Below are 24,428 nucleotides of genomic sequence, written 5' to 3' on the forward strand. Positions count from 1 at the left end.
CACGATTTCAGCATGGTACGTGTATTACTGGGGTGCGCAGGAAGATTCACACGCGATTTCAGCAGGGTACGTGTATTACTGGGGTGCGCGGGAAGTTTCACGCGCGATTTCAGCAGGGTACGTGTATTACCGGGGTGCGCAGGAAGTTTCACACGCGATTTCAGCAGGGTACGTGTATTACTGGGGTGCACGGGAAGGTTCACACGCGATTTCAGCAGGGTATGTGTATTACTGGGGTGCGCGGGAAGTTTCACACGCGATTTCAGCAGGGTACGTGTATTACTGGGGTGCGCGGGAAGTTTCACACGCGATTGGCCCTGTGCGAGCGGGGTACGTGTATTATTGGGTGCGCGGGACGTTTCACACGCGATTTCAGCAGGGTACGTGTATTACTGAGGTGCGCGGGAAGTTTCACACGCGATTTCAGCAGGGTATGTGTATTACTGGGGTGCGCGGGAAGTTTCACACGCGATTTCAGCAGGGTACGTGTATTACTGGGGTGCGCGGGAAGTTTCACACGCGATTGGCCCTGTGCGAGCGGGGTATGTGTATTACTGGGGTGCGCGGGAAGTTTCACACGCGATTTCAGCAGGGTACGTGTATTACTGCAGTGCGCGGGAAGTTTCAAACGCAATTTCAGCAGGGTACGTGTATTACTGGGGTGCGCAGGAAGTTTCACACGCGATTTCAGCAGGGTACGTGTATTACTGGGGTGCACGGGAAGTTTCAAACGCGATTTCACCATGGTACGTGTATTACTAGGGTGCGCGGGAAGTTTCACACGCAATTTCAGCAGGGTGCGTGTATTTCGGGGGTGCGCAGGAAGTTTCACACGCGATTAGCCCTGTGCGAGCGGGGTACGTGTATTACTGGGGTGCGCGGGAAGTTTCACACGTGATTTCAGCAGGGTACGTGTTTACTGGGGTGCGTGGGAAGTTTCACACGCGATTTCAGCAGGGTACGTGTATTACTGGGGTGCGCGGGAAGTTTCAAACGCAATTTCAGCAGGGTACGTGTATTACTGGGGTGCGCGGGAAGTTTCACGCGCGATTTCAGCAGGGTTTGTGTATTACCGGGGTGTGCAGAAAGTTTCACACGCGATTTCAGCAGGGTACGTGTATTACTGGGGTGCACGGGAAGGTTCACACGCGATTTCAGCATGGTACATGTATTACTAGGGTGCGCGGGAAGTTTCACACGCGATTTCAGCAGGGTACGTGTATTTCGGGGGTGCGCGGGAAGTTTCACATGCGATTTCAGCAGGGTATATGTATTACTGGGGTGCGCGGGAAGTTTCACATGCGATTTCAGCATGGTACGTGTATTACTGGGGTGCGCAGGAAGTTTCATACGCGATTGGCCCTGTGCGAGCGGGGTACGTGTATTTCTGGGGTGCGCGGGAAGTTTCACATGCGATTTCAGCAGGGTATGTGTATTACTGGGGTGCGCGGGAAGTTTCACATGCGATTTCAGCATGGTACGTGTATTACTGGGGTGCGCAGGAAGTTTCATACGCGATTGGCCCTGTGCGAGCGGGGTACGTGTATTTCTGGGGTGCGCGGGAAGTTTCACATGCGATTTCAGCAGGGTATGTGTATTACTGGGGTGCGCGGGAAGTTTCACATGCAATTTCAGCATGGTACGTGTATTACTGGGGTGTGCGGGAAGTTTCACGCGCGATTTCAGCAGGGTACGTATATTACTGGGGTGCGTGGGAAGTTTCACACGCAATTTCAGCAGGGTACGTGTATTACTGGGGTGCGCGGGAAGTTTCACACGCGATTTCAGCAGGGTACGTGTATTACTGGGGTGCGCAGGAAGTTTCACACGCGATTGGCCCTGTGCGAGCGGGGTACGTGTATTACTGGGGTGCGCGGGAAGTTTCACACGTGATTTCAGCAGGGTACGTGTATTACTGAGGTGCGCGGGAAGTTTCACACGCGATTTCAGCAGGGTACGTGTATTACTGGGGTGCGCTGGAAGTTTCACACGCGATTTCAGCAGGGTACGTCTATTACTGGGGTGCGCGGGAAGTTTCACACGCGATTTCAGCAGGGTACGTGTATTACTGGGGTGTGCGGGAAGTTTCACACGCGATTTCAGCATGGTACGTGTATTACTGGGGTGCGCGGGAAGTTTCACACGTGATTTCAGCAGGGTACGTGTATTACTGGGGTGTGCGGGAAGTTTCACACGCGATTTCAGCATGATACATGTATTAGTGGGGTGCGCGGGAAGTTTCACACGCGATTTCAGCAGGGTACGTGTATTACTGGGGTGCGCGCGGGAAGTTTCACACGCGATTGGCTCTGTGCGAGCGGGATACGTGTATTACTGGGGTGCGCAGGAAGTTTCACACGCGATTTCAGCATGGTACGTGTATTACTGGGGTGCGCAGGTAGTTTCACACGCGATTTCAGCAGGGTACGTGTATTACTGGGGTGCGCGGGAAGTTTGACACGTGATTTCAGCAGGGTACGTGTATTACTGGGGTACGCGGGAAGTTTCACACGCGATTTCAGCAGGGTACGTGTATTATTGGGGTAGGCGGGAATTTTCACACGCGATTGGCCCTGTGCGAGTGGGGTACGTGTATTACTGGGGTGCGCGGGAAGTTTCACACGCAATTTCAGCAGGGTAGGTGTATTACTGGAGTGCACGGGAAGTTTCACACGAGATTTCAGCAGGGTACGTGTATTACTGGGGTGCGCGGGAAGTTTCACACCAATTTCAGCAGGGTACGTGTTTACTGGGGTGCGTGGGAAGTTTCACACGCAATTTCAGCAGGGTCCGTGTATTACTGGGGTGCGCGGGAAGTTTCACACGCGATTTCAGCAAGGTACGTGTATTACTGGGGTGCGCGGGAAGTTTCACACGCGATTTCAGCATGGTACATGTATTACTGGGGTGCGCGGGAGGTTTCACACGTGATTTCAGCAGGGTACGTGTATTACTGGGGTGCGCAGGAAGTTTCACACGCGATTTCAGCAGGGTACATGTATTACTGGGGTGCGCAGGAAGTTTCAAACGCAATTTCAGCAGGGTACGTGTATTACAGGGGTGCGCGGGAAGTTTCACACGCAATTTCAGCAGGGTACGTGTATTACTGGGGTGCGCGGGAAGTTTCACACGCGATTTCAGCAGGGTACGTGTATTACTTTGTGCGCAGGAAGTTTCACACGCGATTTCAGCAGGGTCCGTGTATTACTGGGGTGCGCGGGAAGTTTCACACGCGATTGGCCCTGTGCGAGCGGGGTACGTGCATTACTGGGGTGCGCGGGAAGTTTCACACACGATTTCAGCAGGGTACGTGTATTACTGGGGTGCGCGGGAAGTTTCACATGCGATTTCAGCAGGGTACGTGTATTACTGGGGTGCGCGGGAACTTTCAAATGCGATTTCAGCAGGGTACGTGTATTACTGGGGTGCGCGGGAAGTTTCACGCGCGATTTCAGCAGGGTACGTGTATTACTGGGGTGCGCGGGAAGTTTCACACGTGATTTCAGCAGGGTACGTGTATTACTGGGGTGCACGGGAAGTTTTACACGCGATTTCAGCATGGTACGTGTATTACTAGGGTGCGCAGGAAGTTTCACAAGCAATTTCAGCAGGGTACGTGTATTACTTGGGTGCGCGGGAAGTTTCACACGCGATTTCAGCAGGTACGTGCATTACTGGGGTGCGCGGGAAGTTTCACATGCGATTTCAGCAGGGTACGTGTATTACTGGGGTGCGCGGGAAGTTTCACACGCAATTTCAGCATGGTACGTGTATTACTGGGGTGTGCGGGAAGTTTCACGCGCGTTTCAGCAGGGTACGTGTATTAGTGGGGTGCGCGGGAAGTTTCACACGCAATTTCAGCAGGGTACGTGTATTACTGGGGTACGCGGGAAGTTTCACACGCGATTTCAGCAGGGTACGTGTATTACTGGGGTGCGCAGGAAGTTTCACACGCGATTGGCCCTGTGCGAGCGGGGTAAGTGTATTACTGGGGTGCGCAGGAAGTTTCACATGCGATTTCAGCAGGGTATGTGTATTACTGGGGTGCGCGGGAAGTTTCACACGCGATTTCAGCAGGGTACGTGTATTACTGGGGTGAGTGGGAAGTTTCACACATGATTTCAGCAGGGTACGTGTATTACTGGGGTGCGCGGGAAGTTTCACACGCAATTTCAGCATGGTACGTGTATTACTGGGGTGCGCAGGAAGTTTCACATGCGATTTCAGCAGGGTACGTGTATTACTGGGGTGCGCGGGAAGTTTCACACGCAATTTAAGCAGGGTACGTGTATTACTGGGGTGCACGGGAAGTTTCACACGCGATTGGCCCTGTGCGAGCTGGGTACGTGTATTACTGGGGTGCGCAGGAAGTTTCACACGCGATTTCAGCAGGGTACGTGTATTACTGGGGTGCGCGGGAAGTTTCACACGCAATTTCAGCAGGGTACGTGTATTACTGGGGTGCGCGGGAAGTTTCACACGCGATTGGCCCTGCCCGAGCGGGGTACGTGTATTACTGGGGTGCGTGGGAAGTTTCACACGTGATTTCAGCAGGGTACGTGTATTACTGGGGTGCGCAGGAAGTTTCACACACAATTTCAGCATGGTACGTGTATTACTGGGGTCCGCAGGAAGTTTCACACGCGATTTCAGCAGGGTACGTGTATTACTGGGGTGCGCGGGAAGTTTCACACGCAATTTCAGCAAGGTACGTGTATTACTGGGGTGCGCGGGAAGTTTCACACGCAATTTCAGCAGGGTACGTGTATTATTGGGGTGCGCGGGTGTTTCACACGCGATTGGCCCTGTGCGAGCGGGGTACGTGTATTACTGGGGTGCGCGGGAAGTTTCACACGCAATTTCAGCAGGGTACGTGTATTACTGGGTTGCGCGGGAAGTTTCACACGCGATTTCAGCAGGGTACGTGTATTACTGGGGTGTGCGGGAAGTTTCACACGCAATTTCAGCAGGGTACGTGTATTACTGGGGTGCGCGGGAAGTTTCACACGCGATTGGCCCTGTGCGAGCGGGGTACGTGTATTACTGGGGTGCGCAGGAAGTTTCACACACGATTTCAGCAGGGTACGTGTATTACTGGGGTGCGCGGGAAGTTTCACACGCGATTTCAGCAGGGTACGTGTATTACTGGGGTGCGCGGGAACTTTCAAACACTATTTCAGCAGGGTACGTGTATTACTGGGGTGCGCGGGAAGTTGCACGTGCAATTTCAGCAGGGTACGTGTATTACTGGGGTGCGCGGGAAGTTTCACACGCGATTTCAGCAGGGTACATATATTACTGGGGTGCAGGGGAAGTTTCACACGCAATTTCAGCAGGGTACATGTATTACTGGGGTGCACGGGAAGTTTCACACGCGATTTCAGCAGGGACGTGTATTACTGGGGTGTGCTGGAAGTTTCACATGCGATTGGCCCTGTGCGAGCGGGGTACGTGTATTACTGGGGTGCGCGGGAAGTTTCACATGCGATTTCAGCAGGGTATGTGTATTACTGGGGTGCGCGGGAAGTTTCACACGCAATTTCAGCATGGTACGTGTATTACTGGGGTGTGCGGGAAGTTTCACGCGCGATTTCAGCAGGGTACGTGTATTACTGGGGTGCGCGGGAAGTTTCACACGCAATTTCCGCAGGGTACGTGTATTACTGGGGTGCGCGGGAAGTTTCACACGCGATTTCAGCAGGGTACGTGTATTACTGGGGTGCGCAGGAAGTTTCACACGCGATTGGCCCTGTGCGAGCGGGGTACGTGTATTACTGGGGTGCGCGGGAAGTTTCACACGCGATTTCCGCAGGGTATGTGTATTACTGGGGTGCGCGGGAAGTTTCACACGCGATGTCAGCAGGGTACGTGTATTACTGGGGTGCGTGGGAAGTTTCACACATGATTTCAGCAGGGTACGTGTATTACTGGGGTGCGCGGGAAGTTTCACATGCAATTTCAGCATGGTACGTGTATTACTGGGGTGCGCGGGAAGTTTCACATGCGATTTCAGCAGGGTAAATGTATTACTGGGGTGCGCGGGAAGTTTCACACGCAATTTCAGCAGGGTACGTGTATTACTGGGGTGCGCGGGAAGTTTCACACGCGATTGGCCCTGTGCGAGCTGGGTACGTGTATTACTGGGGTGCGCGGGAAGTTTCACACGCAATTTCAGCAGGGTACGTGTATTACTGGGGTGCGCGGGAAGTTTCACACGCAATTTCAGCATGGTACGTGTATTACTGGGGTGCGCGGGAACTTTCACACGCGATTTCAGCAGGGTACGTGTATTACTGGGGTGCGCGGGAAGTTTCACACGCGATTTCAGCAGGGTACATGAATTACTGGGGTGCACGGGAAGTTTCACTCACGATTTCAGCAGGGTACGTGTATTACTGGGGTGTGCGGGAAGTTTCACACGCGATTGGCCCTGTCCGAGCGGGGTACGTGTATTACTGGGGTGCGCGGGAAGTTTCACACGTGATTTCAGCATGGTACATGTATTACTGGGGTGCGCGGGAAGATTCACACGCGATTTCAGCAGGGTACATGTATTACTGGGGTGCGCAGGAAGTTTCAGGTGCGATTTCAGCAGGGTACGTGTAGTACTGGGGTGCGTGGGAAGTTTCACACGCGATTGGCCCTGTGCGAGCGGAGTACGTGTATTACTGGGGTGCGTGGGAAGTTTCACACGCGATTTCAGCAGGGTACGTGTATTACTGGGGTGCGCGAGAAGTTTCACACGCGATTTCAGCATGGTACGTGTATTACTGGGGTGCGCAGGAAGATTCACACGCGATTTCAGCAGGGTACGTGTATTACTGGGGTGCGTGGGAAGTTTCACACGCGATTTCAGCAGGGTACGTGTATTACTGGGGTGCGCGGGACGTTTCACATGCGATTTCAGCAGGGTACGTGTATTACTGAGGTGCGCGGGAAGTTTCACACGCGATTTCAGCAGGGTATGTGTATTACTGGGGTGCGCGGGAAGTTTCACACGCGATTTCAGCAGGGTACGTGTATTACTGGGGTGCGCGGGAAGTTTCACACGCGATTGGCCATGTGCGAGCGGGGTATGTGTATTACTGGGGTGCGTGGGAAGTTTCACACGCGATTTCAGCAGGGTACGTGTATTACTGCAGTGCGCGGGAAGTTTCAAACGCAATTTCAGCAGGGTACGTGTATTACTGGGGTGCGCAGGAAGTTTCACACGCGATTTCAGCAGGGTACGTGTATTACTGGGGTGCACGGGAAGTTTCAAACGCGATTTCAGCATGGTACGTGTATTACTAGGGTGCGCGGGAAGTTTCACACGCAATTTCAGCAGGGTACGTGTATTTCGGGGGTGCGCAGGAAGTTTCACACGCGATTGGCCCTGTGCGAGTGGGGTACGTGTATTACTGGGGTGCGCAGGAAGTTTCACACGCGATTTCAGCAGGGTACGTGTATTACTGGGGTGCGCTGGAAGTTTCACACGCGATTTCAGCAGGGTACGTGTATTATTGGGGTGTGTGGGAAGTTTCACACGCGATTGGCCCTGTGCGAGCGGGGTACGTGTATTACTGGGGTGCGCGGGAAGTTTCACATGCAATTTCAGCAGGGTACGTGTATTACTGGGGAGCGCGGGAAGTTTCACACGCAATTTCAGCACGTTATGTGTATTACTGGGGTGCGCGGGAAGTTTCACATGCGATTTCAGCAGGGTACGTGTATTTCTGGGGTGCGCGGGAAGTTTCACACGCGATTTCAGCAGGGTACGTGTATTACTGGGGTGCGCGGGAAGTTTCACACGCGATTTCAGCATGGTACATGTATTACTGGGTTGCGCGGGAAGATTCACACGCAATTTCAGCAGGGTACGTGTATTACTGGGGTGCGCAGGAAGTTTCACACGCGATTTCAGCAGGGTACATGTATTACTGGGGTGCGCAGGAAGTTTCAGGTGCGATTTCAGCAGGGTACGTGTAGTACTGGGGTGCGTGGGAAGTTTCACACGCGGTTGGCCCTGTGCGAGCGGAGTACGTGTATTACTGGGGTGCGTGGGAAGTTTCACACGCGATTTCAGCAGGGTACGTGTATTACTGGGGTGCGCGAGAAGTTTCACACGCGATTTCAGCATGGTACGTGTATTACTGGGGTGCGCAGGAAGATTCACACGCGATTTCAGCAGGGTACGTGTATTACTGGGGTGCGTGGGAAGTTTCACACGCGATTTCAGCAGGGTACGTGTATTACTGGGGTGCGCGGGACGTTTCACACGCGATTTCAGCAGGGTACGTGTATTACTGAGGTGCGCGGGAAGTTTCACACGCGATTTCAGCAGGGTATGTGTATTACTGGGGTGCGCGGGAAGTTTCACACGCGATTTCAGCAGGGTACGTGTATTACTGGGGTGCGCGGGAAGTTTCACACGCGATTGGCCATGTGCGAGCGGGGTATGTGTATTACTGGGGTGCGTGGGAAGTTTCACACGCGATTTCAGCAGGGTACGTGTATTACTGCAGTGCGCGGGAAGTTTCAAACGCAATTTCAGCAGGGTACGTGTATTACTGGGGTGCGTGGGAAGTTTCACACGCGATTTCAGCAGGGTACGTGTATTACTGGGGTGCGCGGGAAGTTTCACACGCGATTTCAGCAGGGTACGTGTATTACTGGGGTGCGCGGGAAGTTTCACACGCGATTGGCCATGTGCGAGCGGGGTATGTGTATTACTGGGGTGCGTGGGAAGTTTCACACGCGATTTCAGCAGGGTACGTGTATTACTGCAGTGCGCGGGAAGTTTCAAACGCAATTTCAGCAGGGTACGTGTATTACTGGGGTGCGCAGGAAGTTTCACACGCGATTTCAGCAGGGTACGTGTATTACTGGGGTGCACGGGAAGTTTCAAACGCGATTTCAGCATGGTACGTGTATTACTAGGGTGCGCGGGAAGTTTCACACGCAATTTCAGCAGGGTACGTGTATTTCGGGGGTGCGCAGGAAGTTTCACACGCGATTGGCCCTGTGCGAGCGGGGTACGTGTATTACTGGGAGCGCGGGAAGTTTCACACGTGATTTCAGCAGGGTACGTGTTTACTGGGGTGCGTGGGAAGTTTCACACGCGATTTCAGCAGGGTACGTGTATTACCGGGGTGCGCAGGAAGTTTCACACGCGATTTCAGCAGGGTACGTGTATTACTGGGGTGCACGGGAAGGTTCACACGCGATTTCAGCATGGTACTTGTATTACTAGGGTGCGCGGGAAGTTTCACACGCGATTTCAGCAGGGTACGTGTATTTCGGGGGTGCGCGGGAAGTTTCACATGCGATTTCAGCAGGGTATGTGTATTACTGGGGTGCGCGGGAAGTTTCACATGCGATTTCAGCATGGTACGTGTATTACTGGGGTGCGCAGGAAGTTTCATACGCGATTGGCCCTGTGCGAGCGGGGTACGTGTATTTCTGGGGTGCGCGGGAAGTTTCACATGCGATTTCAGTAGGGTATGTGTATTACTGGGGTGCGCGGGAAGTTTCACATGCGATTTCAGCATGGTACGTGTATTACTGGGGTGCGCAGGAAGTTTCATACGCGATTGGCCCTGTGCGAGCGGGGTACGTGTATTTCTGGGGTGCGCGGGAAGTTTCACATGCGATTTCAGCAGGGTATGTGTATTACTGGGGTGCGCGGGAAGATTCACACGCGATTTCAGCAGGGTACATGTATTACTGGGGTGCGCAGGAAGTTTCAGGTACGATTTCAGCAGGGTACGTGTAGTACTGGGGTGCGTGGGAAGTTTCACACGCGATTGGCCCTGTGCGAGCGGAGTACGTGTATTACTGGGGTGCGTGGGAAGTTTCACACGCGATTTCAGCAGGGTACGTGTATTACTGGGGTGCGCGAGAAGTTTCACACACGATTTCAGCATGGTACGTGTATTACTGGGGTGCGCAGGAAGATTCACACGCGATTTCAGCAGGGTACGTGTATTACTGGGGTGCGCGGGAAGTTTCACGCGCGATTTCAGCAGGGTACGTGTATTACCGGGGTGCGCAGGAAGTTTCACACGCGATTTCAGCAGGGTACGTGTATTACTGGGGTGCACGGGAAGGTTCACACGCGATTTCAGCATGGTACTTGTATTACTAGGGTGCGCGGGAAGTTTCACACGCGATTTCAGCAGGGTATGTGTATTTCGGGGGTGCGCGGGAAGTTTCACATGCGATTTCAGCAGGGTATGTGTATTACTGGGGTGCGCGGGAAGTTTCACATGCGATTTCAGCATGGTACGTGTATTACTAGGGTGCGCGGGAAGTTTCACACGCAATTTCAGCAGGGTACGTGTATTTCGGGGGTGCGCAGGAAGTTTCACACGCGATTGGCCCTGTGCGAGTGGGGTACGTGTATTACTGGGGTGCGCGGGAAGTTTCACACGCGATTTCAGCAGGGTACGTGTATTACTGGGGTGCGCTGGAAGTTTCACACGCGATTTCAGCAGGGTACTTGTATTATTGGGGTGTGTGGGAAGTTTCACACGCGATTGGCCCTGTGCGAGCGGGGTACGTGTATTACTGGGGTGCGCGGGAAGTTTCACATGCAATTTCAGCAGGGTACGTGTATTACTGGGGAGCGCGGGAAGTTTCACACGCAATTTCAGCACGGTATGTGTATTACTGGGGTGCGCGGGAAGTTTCACATGCGATTTCAGCAGGGTACGTGTATTTCTGGGGTGCGCGGGAAGTTTCACACGCGATTTCAGCATGGTACATGTATTACTGGGTTGCGCGGGAAGATTCACACGCGATTTCAGCAGGGTACGTGTATTACTGGGGTGCGCAGGAAGTTTCACACGCGATTTCAGCAGGGTACATGTATTACTGGGGTGCGCAGGAAGTTTCAGGTGCGATTTCAGCAGGGTACGTGTAGTACTGGGGTGCGTGGGAAGTTTCACACGCGATTGGCCCTGTGCGAGCGGAGTACGTGTATTACTGGGGTGCGTGGGAAGTTTCACACGCGATTTCAGCAGGGTACGTGTATTACTGGGGTGCGCGAGAAGTTTCACACGCGATTTCAGCATGGTACGTGTATTACTGGGGTGCGCAGGAAGATTCACACGCGATTTCAGCAGGGTACGTGTATTACTGGGGTGCGTGGGAAGTTTCACACGCGATTTCAGCAGGGTACGTGTATTACTGGGGTGCGCGGGACGTTTCACACGCGATTTCAGCAGGGTACGTGTATTACTGAGGTGCGCGGGAAGTTTCACACGCGATTTCAGCAGGGTATGTGTATTACTGGGGTGCGCGGGAAGTTTCACACGCGATTTCAGCAGGGTACGTGTATTACTGGGGTGCGCGGGAAGTTTCACACGCGATTGGCCATGTGCGAGCGGGGTATGTGTATTACTGGGGTGCGTGGGAAGTTTCACACGCGATTTCAGCAGGGTACGTGTATTACTGCAGTGCGCGGGAAGTTTCAAACGCAATTTCAGCAGGGTACGTGTATTACTGGGGTGCGTGGGAAGTTTCACACGCGATTTCAGCAGGGTACGTGTATTACTGGGGTGCGCGGGACGTTTCACACGCGATTTCAGCAGGGTACGTGTATTACTGAGGTGCGCGGGAAGTTTCACACGCGATTTCAGCAGGGTATGTGTATTACTGGGGTGCGCGGGAAGTTTCACACGCGATTTCAGCAGGGTACGTGTATTACTGGGGTGCGCGGGAAGTTTCACACGCGATTGGCCATGTGCGAGCGGGGTATGTGTATTACTGGGGTGCGTGGGAAGTTTCACACGCGATTTCAGCAGGGTACGTGTATTACTGCAGTGCGCGGGAAGTTTCAAACGCAATTTCAGCAGGGTACGTGTATTACTGGGGTGCGCAGGAAGTTTCACACGCGATTTCAGCAGGGTACGTGTATTACTGGGGTGCACGGGAAGTTTCAAACGCGATTTCAGCATGGTACGTGTATTACTAGGGTGCGCGGGAAGTTTCACACGCAATTTCAGCAGGGTACGTGTATTTCGGGGGTGCGCAGGAAGTTTCACACGCGATTGGCCCTGTGCGAGCGGGGTACGTGTATTACTGGGGTGCGCGGGAAGTTTCACACGTGATTTCAGCAGGGTACGTGTTTACTGGGGTGCGTGGGAAGTTTCACACGCGATTTCAGCAGGGTACGTGTATTACTGGGGTGCGCGGGAAGTTTCAAACGCAATTTCAGCAGGGTACGTGTATTACTGGGGTGCGCGGGAAGTTTCACGCGCGATTTCAGCAGGGTACGTGTATTACCGGGGTGCGCAGGAAGTTTCACACGCGATTTCAGCAGGGTACGTGTATTACTGGGGTGCACGGGAAGGTTCACACGCGATTTCAGCATGGTACTTGTATTACTAGGGTGCGCGGGAAGTTTCACACGCGATTTCAGCAGGGTACGTGTATTTCGGGGGTGCGCGGGAAGTTTCACATGCGATTTCAGCAGGGTATGTGTATTACTGGGGTGCGCGGGAAGTTTCACATGCGATTTCAGCATGGTACGTGTATTACTGGGGTGCGCAGGAAGTTTCATACGCGATTGGCCCTGTGCGAGCGGGGTACGTGTATTTCTGGGGTGCGCGGGAAGTTTCACATGCGATTTCAGTAGGGTATGTGTATTACTGGGGTGCGCGGGAAGTTTCACATGCGATTTCAGCATGGTACGTGTATTACTGGGGTGCGCAGGAAGTTTCATACGCGATTGGCCCTGTGCGAGCGGGGTACGTGTATTTCTGGGGTGCGCGGGAAGTTTCACATGCGATTTCAGCAGGGTACGTGTATTACTGGGGTGCGCGGGAAGATTCACACGCGATTTCAGCAGGGTACATGTATTACTGGGGTGCGCAGGAAGTTTCAGGTACGATTTCAGCAGGGTACGTGTAGTACTGGGGTGCGTGGGAAGTTTCACACGCGATTGGCCCTGTGCGAGCGGAGTACGTGTATTACTGGGGTGCGTGGGAAGTTTCACACGCGATTTCAGCAGGGTACGTGTATTACTGGGGTGCGCGAGAAGTTTCACACGCGATTTCAGCATGGTACGTGTATTACTGGGGTGCGCAGGAAGATTCACACGCGATTTCAGCAGGGTACGTGTATTACTGGGGTGCGCGGGAAGTTTCACGCGCGATTTCAGCAGGGTAGGTGTATTACCGGGGTGCGCAGGAAGTTTCACACGCGATTTCAGCAGGGTACGTGTATTACTGGGGTGCACGGGAAGGTTCACACGCGATTTCAGCATGGTACTTGTATTACTAGGGTGCGCAGGAAGTTTCACACGCGATTTCAGCAGGGTACGTGTATTTCGGGGGTGCGCGGGAAGTTTCACATGCGATTTCAGCAGGGTATGTGTATTACTGGGGTGCGCGGGAAGTTTCACATGCGATTTCAGCATGGTACGTGTATTACTGGGGTGCGCAGGAAGTTTCATACGCGATTGGCCCTGTGCGAGCGGGGTACGTGTATTTCTGGGGTGCGCGCGGGAAGTTTCACATGCGATTTCAGTAGGGTATGTGTATTACTGGGGTGCGCGGGAAGTTTCACATGCGATTTCAGCATGGTACGTGTATTACTGGGGTGCGCAGGAAGTTTCATACGCGATTGGCCCTGTGCGAGCGGGGTACGTGTATTTCTGGGGTGCGCGGGAAGTTTCACATGCGATTTCAGCAGGGTACGTGTATTACTGGGGTGCGCGGGAAGATTCACACGCGATTTCAGCAGGGTACATGTAATACTGGGGTGCGCAGGAAGTTTCAGGTGCGATTTCAGCAGGGTACGTGTAGTACTGGGGTGCGTGGGAAGTTTCACACGCGATTGGCCCTGTGCGAGCGGAGTACGTGTATTACTGGGGTGCGTGGGAAGTTTCACACGCGATTTCAGCAGGGTACGTGTATTACTGGGGTGCGCGAGAAGTTTCACACGCGATTTCAGCATGGTACGTGTATTACTGGGGTGCGCAGGAAGATTCACACGCGATTTCAGCAGGGTACGTGTATTACTGGGGTGCGTGGGAAGTTTCACACGCGATTTCAGCAGGGTACGTGTATTACTGGGGTGCGCGGGACGTTTCACACGCGATTTCAGCAGGGTACGTGTATTACTGAGGTGCGCGGGAAGTTTCACACGCGATTTCAGCAGGGTATGTGTATTACTGGGGTGCGCGGGAAGTTTCACACGCGATTTCAGCAGGGTACGTGTATTACTGGGGTGCGCGGGAAGTTTCACACGCGATTGGCCATGTGCGAGCGGGGTATGTGTATTACTGGGGTGCGTGGGAAGTTTCACACGCGATTTCAGCAGGGTACGTGTATTACTGCAGTGCGCGGGAAGTTTCAAACGCAATTTCAGCAGGGTACGTGTATTACTGGGGTGCGTGGGAAGTTTCACACGCGATTTCAGCAGGGTACGTGTATTACTGGGGTGCGCGGGACGTTTCACACGCGATTTCAGCAGGGTACGTGTTTTACTGAGGTGCGCGGGAAGTTTCACACGCGATTTCAGCAGGGTATGTGTATTACTGGGGTGCGCGGGAAGTTTCACACGCAATTTCAGCAGGGTACGTGTATTACTGGGGTGCGCGGGAAGTTTCACACGCGATTGGCCATGTGCGAGCGGGGTATGTGTATTACTGGGGTGCGTGGGAAGTTTCACATGCGATTTCAGCAGGGTACGTGTATTACTGCAGTGCGCGGGAAGTTTCAAACGCAATTTCAGCAGGGTACGTGTATTACTGGGGTGCGCAGGAAGTTTCACACGCGATTTCAGCAGGGTACGTGTATTACTGGGGTGCACGGGAAGTTTCAAACGCGATTTCAGCATGGTACGTGTATTACTAGGGTGCGCGGGAAGTTTCACACGCAATTTCAGCAGGGTACGTGTATTTCGGGGGTGCGCAGGAAGTTTCACACGCGATTGGCCCTGTGCGAGCGGGGTACGTGTATTACTGGGGTGCGCGGGAAGTTTCACACGTGATTTCAGCAGGGTACGTGTTTACTGGGGTGCGTGGGAAGTTTCACACGCGATTTCAGCAGGGTACGTGTATTACTGGGGTGCGCGGGAAGTTTCAAACGCAATTTCAGCAGGGTACGTGTATTACTGGGGTGCGCGGGAAGTTTCACGCGCGATTTCAGCAGGGTACGTGTATTACCGGGGTGCGCAGGAAGTTTCACACGCGATTTCAGCAGGGTACGTGTATTACTGGGGTGCACGGGAAGGTTCACACGCGATTTCAGCATGGTACTTGTATTACTAGGGTGCGCGGGAAGTTTCACACGCGATTTCAGCAGGGTACGTGTATTTCGGGGGTGCGCGGGAAGTTTCACATGCGATTTCAGCAGGGTATGTGTATTACTGGGGTGCGCGGGAAGTTTCACATGCGATTTCAGCATGGTACGTGTATTACTGGGGTGCGCAGGAAGTTTCATACGCGATTGGCCCTGTGCGAGCGGGGTACGTGTATTTCTGGGGTGCGCGGGAAGTTTCACATGCGATTTCAGTAGGGTATGTGTATTACTGGGGTGCGCGGGAAGTTTCACATGCGATTTCAGCATGGTACGTGTATTACTGGGGTGCGCAGGAAGTTTCATACGCGATTGGCCCTGTGCGAGCGGGGTACGTGTATTTCTGGGGTGCGCGGGAAGTTTCACATGCGATTTCAGCAGGGTACGTGTATTACTGGGGTGCGCGGGAAGATTCACACGCGATTTCAGCAGGGTACATGTATTACTGGGGTGCGCAGGAAGTTTCAGGTACGATTTCAGCAGGGTACGTGTAGTACTGGGGTGCGTGGGAAGTTTCACACGCGATTGGCCCTGTGCGAGCGGAGTACGTGTATTACTGGGGTGCGTGGGAAGTTTCACACGTGATTTCAGCAGGGTACGTGTATTACTGGGGTGCGCGAGAAGTTTCACACGCGATTTCAGCATGGTACGTGTATTACTGGGGTGCGCAGGAAGATTCACACGCGATTTCAGCAGGGTACGTGTATTACTGGGGTGCGCGGGAAGTTTCACGCGCGATTTCAGCAGGGTACGTGTATTACCGGGGTGCGCAGGAAGTTTCACACGCGATTTCAGCAGGGTACGTGTATTACTGGGGTGCACGGGAAGGTTCACACGCGATTTCAGCATGGTACTTGTATTACTAGGGTGCGCGGGAAGTTTCACACGCGATTTCAGCAGGGTACGTGTATTTCGGGGGTGCGCGGGAAGTTTCACATGCGATTTCAGCAGGGTATGTGTATTACTGGGGTGCGCGGGAAGTTTCACATGCGATTTCAGCATGGTACGTGTATTACTAGGGTGCGCGGGAAGTTTCACACACAATTTCAGCAGGGTACGTGTATTTCGGGGGTGCGCAGGAAGTTTCACACGCGATTGGCCCTGTGCGAGTGGGGTACGTGTATTACTGGGGTGCGCGGGAAGTTTCACACGCGATTTCAGCAGGGTACGTGTATTACTGGGGTGCGCTGGAAGTTTCACACGCGATTTCAGCAGGGTACGTGTATTATTGGGGTGTGTGGGAAGTTTCACACGCGATTGGCCCTGTGCGAGCGGGGTACGTGTATTACTGGGGTGCGCGGGAAGTTTCACATGCAATTTCAGCAGGGTACGTGTATTACTGGGGAGCGCGGGAAGTTTCACACGCAATTTCAGCACGGTATGTGTATTACTGGGGTGCGCGGGAAGTTTCACATGCGATTTCAGCAGGGTACGTGTATTTCTGGGGTGCGCGGGAAGTTTCACACGCGATTTCAGCAGGGTACGTGTATTACTGGGGTGCGCGGGAAGTTTCACACGCGATTTCAGCATGGTACATGTATTACTGGGTTGCGCGGGAAGATTCACACGCGATTTCAGCAGGGTACGTGTATTACTGGGGTGCGCAGGAAGTTTCACACGCGATTTCAGCAGGGTACATGTATTACTGGGGTGCGCAGGAAGTTTCAGGTGCGATTTCAGCAGGGTACGTGTAGTACTGGGGTGCGTGGGAAGTTTCACACGCGATTGGCCCTGTGCGAGCGGAGTACGTGTATTACTGGGGTGCGTGGGAAGTTTCACACGCGATTTCAGCAGGGTACGTGTATTACTGGGGTGCGCAAGAAGTTTCACACGCGATTTCAGCATGGTACGTGTATTACTGGGGTGCGCAGGAAGATTCACACGCGATTTCAGCAGGGTACGTGTATTACTGGGGTGCGTGGGAAGTTTCACACGCGATTTCAGCAGGGTACGTGTATTACTGGGGTGCGCGGGACGTTTCACACGCGATTTCAGCAGGGTACGTGTATTACTGAGGTGCGCGGGAAGTTTCACACGCGATTTCAGCAGGGTATGTGTATTACTGGGGTGCGCGGGAAGTTTCACACGCGATTTCAGCAGGGTACGTGTATTACTGGGGTGCGCGGGAAGTTTCACACGTGATTGGCCATGTGCGAGCGGGGTATGTGTATTACTGGGGTGCGTGGGAAGTTTCACACGCGATTTCAGCAGGGTACGTGTATTACTGCAGTGCGCGGGAAGTTTCAAACGCAATTTCAGCAGGGTACGTGTATTACTGGGGTGCGTGGGAAGTTTCACACGCAATTTCAGCAGGGTACGTGTATTACTGGGGTGCGCGGGACGTTTCACACGCGATTTCAGCAGGGTACGTGTATTACTGAGGTGCGCGGGAAGTTTCACACGCGATTTCAGCAGGGTATGTGTATTACTGGGGTGCGCGGGAAGTTTCACACGCGATTTCAGCAGGGTACGTGTATTACTGGGGTGCGCGGGAAGTTTCACACGCGATTGGCCATGTGCGAGCGGGGTATGTGTATTACTGGGGTGCGTGGGAAGTTTCACACGCGATTTCAGCAGGGTACGTGTATTACTGCAGTGCGCGGGAAGTTTCAAACGCAATTTCAGCAGGGTACGTGTATTACTGGGGTGCGCAGGAAGTTTCACACGCGATTTCAGCAGGGTACGTGTATTACTGGGGTGCACGGGAAGTTTCAAACGCGATTTCAGCATGGTACGTGTATTACTAGGGTGCGCGGGAAGTTTCACACGCAATTTCAGCAGGGTACGTGTATTTCGGGGGTGCGCAGGAAGTTTCACACGCGATTGGCCCTGTGCGAGCGGGGTACGTGTATTACTGGGGTGCGCGGGAAGTTTCACACGTGATTTCAGCAGGGTACGTGTTTACTGGGGTGCGTGGGAAGTTTCACACGCGATTTCAGCAGGGTACGTGTATTACTGGGGTGCGCGGGAAGTTTCAAACGCAATTTCAGCAGGGTACGTGTATTACTGGGGTGCGCGGGAAGTTTCACGCGCGATTTCAGCAGGGTACGTGTATTACCGGGGTGCGCAGGAAGTTTCACACGCGATTTCAGCAGGGTACGTGTATTACTGGGGTGCACGGGAAGGTTCACACGCGATTTCAGCATGGTACTTGTATTACTAGGGTGCGCGGGAAGTTTCACACGCGATTTCAGCAGGGTACGTGTATTTCGGGGGTGCGCGGGAAGTTTCACATGCGATTTCAGCAGGGTATGTGTATTACTGGGGTGCGCGGGAAGTTTCACATGCGATTTCAGCATGGTACGTGTATTACTGGGGTGCGCAGGAAGTTTCATACGCGATTGGCCCTGTGCGAGCGGGGTACGTGTATTTCTGGGGTGCGCGGGAAGTTTCACATGCGATTTCAGTAGGGTATGTGTATTACTGGGGTGCGCGGGAAGTTTCACATGCGATTTCAGCATGGTACGTGTATTACTGGGGTGCGCAGGAAGTTTCATACGCGATTGGCCCTGTGCGAGCGGGGTACGTGTATTTCTGGGGTGCGCGGGAAGTTTCACATGCGATTTCAGCAGGGTACGTGTATTACTGGGGTGCGCGGGAAGATTCACACGCGATTTCAGCAGGGTACATGTATTACTGGGGTGCGCAGGAAGTTTCAGGTACGATTTCAGCAGGGTACGTGTAGTACTGGGGTGCGTGGGAAGTTTCACATGCGATTGGCCCTGTGCGAGCGGAGTACGTGTATTACTGGGGTGCGTGGGAAGTTTCACACGCGATTTCAGCAGGGTACGTGTATTACTGGGGTGCGCGAGAAGTTTCACACGCGATTTCAGCATGGTACGTGTATTACTGGGGTGCGCAGGAAGATTCACACGCGATTTCAGCAGGGTACGTGTATTACTGGGGTGCGCGGGAAGTTTCACGCGCGATTTCAGCAGGGTACGTGTATTACCGGGGTGCGCAGGAAGTTTCACACGCGATTTCAGCAGGGTACGTGTATTACTGGGGTGCACGGGAAGGTTCACACGCGATTTCAGCATGGTACTTGTATTACTAGGGTGCGCGGGAAGTTTCACACGCGATTTCAGCAGGGTACGTGTATTTCGGGGGTGCGCGGGAAGTTTCACATGCGATTTCAGCAGGGTATGTGTATTACTGGGGTGCGCGGGAAGTTTCACATGCGATTTCAGCATGGTACGTGTATTACTGGGGTGCGCAGGAAGTTTCATACGCGATTGGCCCTGTGCGAGCGGGGTACGTGTATTTCTGGGGTGCGCGGGAAGTTTCACATGCGATTTCAGTAGGGTATGTGTATTACTGGGGTGCGCGGGAAGTTTCACATGCGATTTCAGCATGGTACGTGTATTACTGGGGTGCGCAGGAAGTTTCATACGCGATTGGCCCTGTGCGAGCGGGGTACGTGTATTTCTGGGGTGCGCGGGAAGTTTCACATGCGATTTCAGCAGGGTACGTGTATTACTGGGGTGCGCGGGAAGATTCACACGCGATTTCAGCAGGGTACATGTATTACTGGGGTGCGCAGGAAGTTTCAGGTGCGATTTCAGCAGGGTACATGTAGTACTGGGGTGCGTGGGAAGTTTCACACGCGATTGGCCCTGTGCGAGCGGAGTACGTGTATTACTGGGGTGCGTGGGAAGTTTCACACGCGATTTCAGCAGGGTACGTGTATTACTGGGGTGCGCGAGAAGTTTCACACGCGATTTCAGCATGGTACGTGTATTACTGGGGTGCGCAGGAAGATTCACACGCGATTTCAGCAGGGTACGTGTATTACTGGGGTGCGTGGGAAGTTTCACACGCGATTTCAGCAGGGTACGTGTATTACTGGGGTGCGCGGGACGTTTCACACGCGATTTCAGCAGGGTACGTGTATTACTGAGGTGCGCGGGAAGTTTCACACGCGATTTCAGCAGGGTATGTGTATTACTGGGGTGCGCGGGAAGTTTCACACGCGATTTCAGCAGGGTACGTGTATTACTGGGGTGCGCGGGAAGTTTCACACGCGATTGGCCATGTGCGAGCGGGGTATGTGTATTACTGGGGTGCGTGGGAAGTTTCACACGCGATTTCAGCAGGGTACGTGTATTACTGCAGTGCGCGGGAAGTTTCAAACGCAATTTCAGCAGGGTACGTGTATTACTGGGGTGCGCAGGAAGTTTCACACGCGATTTCAGCAGGGTACGTGTATTACTGGGGTGCACAGGAAGTTTCAAACGCGATTTCAGCATGGTACGTGTATTACTAGGGTGCGCGGGAAGTTTCACACGCAATTTCAGCAGGGTACGTGTATTTCGGGGGTGCGCAGGAAGTTTCACACGCGATTGGCCCTGTGCGAGCGGGGTACGTGTATTACTGGGGTGCGCGGGAAGTTTCACACGCGATTTCAGCAGGGTACGTGTATTACTGGGGTGCGCTGGAAGTTTCACACGCGATTTCAGCAGGGTATGTGTATTATTGGGGTGCGTGGGAAGTTTCACACGCGATTGGCCCTGTGCGAGCGGGGTACGTGTATTACTGGGGTGCGCGGGAAGTTTCACATGCAATTTCAGCAGGGTACGTGTATTACTGGGGAGCGCGGGAAGTTTCACACGCAATTTCAGCACGGTATGTGTATTACTGGGGTGCGCGGGAAGTTTCACATGCGATTTCAGCAGGGTACGTGTATTTCTGGGGTGCGCGGGAAGTTTCACACGCGATTTCAGCAGGGTACGTGTATTACTGGGGTGCGCGGGAAGTTTCACACGCGATTTCAGCACGGTACATGTATTACTGGGTTGCGCGGGAAGATTCACACGCGATTTCAGCAGGGTACGTGTATTACTGGGGTGCGCAGGAAGTTTCACACGCGATTTCAGCAGGGTACATGTATTACTGGGGTGCGCAGGAAGTTTCAGGTGCGATTTCAGCAGGGTACGTGTAGTACTGGGGTGCGTGGGAAGTTTCACACGCGATTGGCCCTGTGGAGCGGAGTACGTGTATTACTGGGGTGCGTGGGAAGTTTCACACGTGATTTCAGCAGGGTACGTGTATCACTGGGGTGCGCGAGAAGTTTCACACGCGATTTCAGCATGGTACGTGTATTACTGGGGTGCGCAGGAAGATTCACACGCGATTTCAGCAGGGTACGTGTATTACTGGGGTGCGTGGGAAGTTTCACACGCGATTTCAGCAGGGTACGTGTATTACTGGGGTGCGCGGGACGTTTCACACGCGATTTCAGCAGGGTACGTGTATTACTGAGGTGCGCGGGAAGTTTCACACGCGATTTCAGCAGGGTATGTGTATTACTGGGGTGCGCGGGAAGTTTCACACGCGATTTCAGCAGGGTACGTGTATTACTGGGGTGCGCGGGAAGTTTCACACGCGATTGGCCATGTGCGAGCGGGGTATGTGTATTACTGGGGTGCGTGGGAAGTTTCACACGCGATTTCAGCAGGGTACGTGTATTACTGCAGTGCGCGGGAAGTTTCAAACGCAATTTCAGCAGGGTACGTGTATTACTGGGGTGCGTGGGAAGTTTCACACGCGATTTCAGCAGGGTACGTGTATTACTGGGGTGCGCGGGACGTTTCACACGCGATTTCAGCAGGGTACGTGTATTACTGAGGTGCGCGGGAAGTTTCACACGCGATTTCAGCAGGGTATGTGTATTACTGGGGTGCGCGGGAAGTTTCACACGCGATTTCAGCAGGGTACGTGTATTACTGGGGTGCGCGGGAAGTTTCACACGCAATTGGCCATGTGCGAGCGGGGTATGTGTATTACTGGGGTGCGTGGGAAGTTTCACACGCGATTTCAGCAGGGTACGTGTATTACTGCAGTGCGCGGAAAGTTTCAAACGCAATTTCAGCAGGGTACGTGTATTACTGGGGTGCGCAGGAAGTTTCACACGCGATTTCAGCAGGGTACGTGTATTACTGGGGTGCACGGGAAGTTTCAAACGCGATTTCAGCATGGTACGTGTATTACTAGGGTGCGCGGGAAGTTTCACACGCAATTTCAGCAGGGTACGTGTATTTCGGGGGTGCGCAGGAAGTTTCACACGCGATTGGCCCTGTGCGAGCGGGGTACGTGTATTACTGGGGTGCGCGGGAAGTTTCACACGTGATTTCAGCAGGGTACGTGTTTACTTGGGTGCGTGGGAAGTTTCACACGCGATTTCAGCAGGGTACGTGTATTACTGGGGTGCGCGGGAAGTTTCAAACGCGATTTCAGCAGGGTACGTGTATTACTGGGGTGCGCGGGAAGTTTCACGCGCGATTTCAGCAGGGTACGTGTATTACCGGGGTGCGCAGGAAGTTTCACACGCGATTTCAGCAGGGTACGTGTATTACTGGGGTGCACGGGAAGGTTCACACGCGATTTCAGCATGGTACTTGTATTACTAGGGTGCGCGGGAAGTTTCACACGCGATTTCAGCAGGGTACGTGTATTTCGGGGGTGCGCGGGAAGTTTCACATGCGATTTCAGCAGGGTATGTGTATTACTGGGGTGCGCGGGAAGTTTCACATGCGATTTCAGCACGGTACGTGTATTACTGGGGTGCGCAGGAAGTTTCATACGCGATTGGCCCTGTGCGAGCGGGGTACGTGTATTTCTGGGGTGCGCGGGAAGTTTCACTTGCGATTTCAGTAGGGTATGTGTATTACTGGGGTGCGCGGGAAGTTTCACATGCGATTTCAGCATGGTACGTGTATTACTGGGGTGCGCAGGAAGTTTCATACGCGATTGGCCCTGTGCGAGCGGGGTATGTGTATTTCTGGGGTGCGCGGGAAGTTTCACATGCGATTTCAGCAGGGTACGTGTATTACTGGGGTGCGCGGGAAGTTTCACATGCAATTTCAGCATGGTACGTGTATTACTGGGGTGTGCGGGAAGTTTCACGCGCGATTTCAGCAGGGTATGTGTATTACTGAGGTGCGTGGGAAGTTTCACACGCAATTTCAGCAGGGTACGTGTATTACTGGGGTGCGCGGGAAGTTTCACACGCGATTTCAGCAGAGTACGTGTATTATTGGGGTGCGCAGGAAGTTTCACACGCGATTGGCCCTGTGCGAGCAGGGTACGTGTATTACTGGGGTGCGCGGGAAGTTTCACACGTGATTTCAGCAGGGTACGTGTATTACTGAGGTGCGCGGGAAGTTTCACACGCGATTTCAGCAGGGTACGTGTATTACTGGGGTGTGCAGGAAGTTTCACACGCGATTTCAGCATGGTACGTGTATTACTGGGGTGCGCGGGAAGTTTCACACGTGATTTCAGCAGGGTACGTGTATTACTGGGGTGCGCGGGAAGTTTCACACGCGATTTCAGCATGATACATGTATTAGTGGGGTGCGCGGGAAGTTTCACACGCGATTTCAGCAGGGTATGTATATTACTGAGGTGCATGGGAAGTTTCACACGCAATTTCAGCAGGGTACGTGTATTACTGGGGTGCGCGGGAAGTTTCACACGCGATTTCAGCAGGGTACGTGTATTATTGGGGTGCGCAGGAAGTTTCACACGCGATTGGCCCTGTGCGAGCAGGGTACGTGTATTACTGGGGTGCGCGGGAAGTTTCACACGTGATTTCAGCAGGGTACGTGTATTACTGAGGTGCGCGGGAAGTTTCACACGCGATTTCAGCAGGGTACGTGTATTACTGGGGTGTGCAGGAAGTTTCACACGCGATTTCAGCAGGGTACGTGTATTACTGGGGTGCGCGGGAAGTTTCACACGCAATTTCAGCATGGTACGTGTATTAGTGGGGTGCGCGGGAAGTTTCACACGCAATTTCAGCAGGGTACGTGTATTACTGGGGTACGCGGGAAGTTTCACACGCGATTTCAGCAGGGTACGTGTATTACTGGGGTGCGCAGGAAGTTTCACACGCGATTGGCCCTGTGCGAGCGGGGTAAGTGTATTACTGGGGTGCGCAGGAAGTTTCACATGCGATTTCAGCAGGGCATGTGTATTACTGGGGTGCGCGGGAAGTTTCACACGCGATTTCAGCAGGGTACGTGTATTACTGGGGTGAGTGGGAAGTTTCACACATGATTTCAGCAGGGTACGTGTATTACTGGGGTGCGCGGGAAGTTTCACACGCAATTTCAGCATGGTACGTGTATTACTGGGGTG

The sequence above is a fragment of the Ambystoma mexicanum genome, chromosome 5p, assembly GCF_040938575.1.
Source record: "Ambystoma mexicanum isolate Mex_15411 chromosome 5p, UKY_AmexF1_1, whole genome shotgun sequence".
NCBI classification, from domain to species: domain Eukaryota; kingdom Metazoa; phylum Chordata; class Amphibia; order Caudata; family Ambystomatidae; genus Ambystoma; species Ambystoma mexicanum.